At 35.8% G+C, this 879-nt stretch overlaps 1 protein-coding gene across 1 annotated transcript in view; it reads right to left on the bottom strand.

Moving 5' to 3' along the window:
• The window catches only part of LOC106875959 (visual pigment-like receptor peropsin), a 183,431-nt gene that overhangs the window by 57,207 nt on the left and 125,345 nt on the right, over nt 1-879 (bottom strand). The gene's annotated exons all lie outside the window — the stretch shown is intronic.

Here is an 879-nt window from a genome sequence, read left to right as displayed (position 1 = left end):
GAAAAAGAAGAGTTCTAGATAGGGGGAGGTAATTAGGGATTTCTTCCGGTATAGGGGAGATAATCGAAATCTAGGAGGTGGTGGAATTTGATTAATTTACCATGGTTTTGTTCTATATTTTTTTCCTTTTTTCTCAGTGGGGTGATGAATTTCCTTATTTAAATGTGTTGGCAATGGTTAAGTTTGGGTTTGTATTTTTGAATGAAGAAGTTTTCCTTATTCAATCTAATCTGTGTTGGTGTTTTAATGGCACATTGATAGAAAGGAAAGATTATAAATTGTGGTAGCATTTGTTTTGCGCATTTCTCAATATATTCACTAAAAGGTATCATTCGGTATTCTGGGCATGCAATCTGCTGGCGAAGCAAAAGTCTATTGAACAGTGTCAACCCAAACATACAGTTCATAATGGAGTACAACCAAAAGGAGCTCCCATTCTTGGATATACTAATTAAAAAATAAACCTAAAAATATAAACGGACATATTTTACAAAACCACAGACGCCAGGCAATATCTACTATTTGATTCATGCCACCCAAGACAAACATCTCCTTCAACCTTGCAAGAAGGATATGCACAATAGTGTCAGAACAAAATACTAGAGACTACAGACTACAAGAACTCAAAAACACACTAATTGACAGACACTACCCAGTTCAATTCATAGAGGATGGAATCAGACGTGCATCACAAATTAACATAGAAAACTTAAGAAAAGTTAAACACAGCAACACACCTTCCCCGAAAATACTGCCGTACATATCCACATACAACCCCAGAAACAAAGAAGCCTTCACCATCATCACCCAAAACATACCAATGCTACATAAGGACCCCAAATTAAAGGAAATTTTACACACACACAAAATCATCAAAAG

This window comes from Octopus bimaculoides, chromosome 8 (assembly GCF_001194135.2).
Source record: "Octopus bimaculoides isolate UCB-OBI-ISO-001 chromosome 8, ASM119413v2, whole genome shotgun sequence".
NCBI classification, from domain to species: Eukaryota; Metazoa; Mollusca; class Cephalopoda; order Octopoda; family Octopodidae; genus Octopus; species Octopus bimaculoides.
Note: the sequence above shows the minus strand (reverse complement) of the source record. Positions and strands in the feature narration are given on the sequence as shown.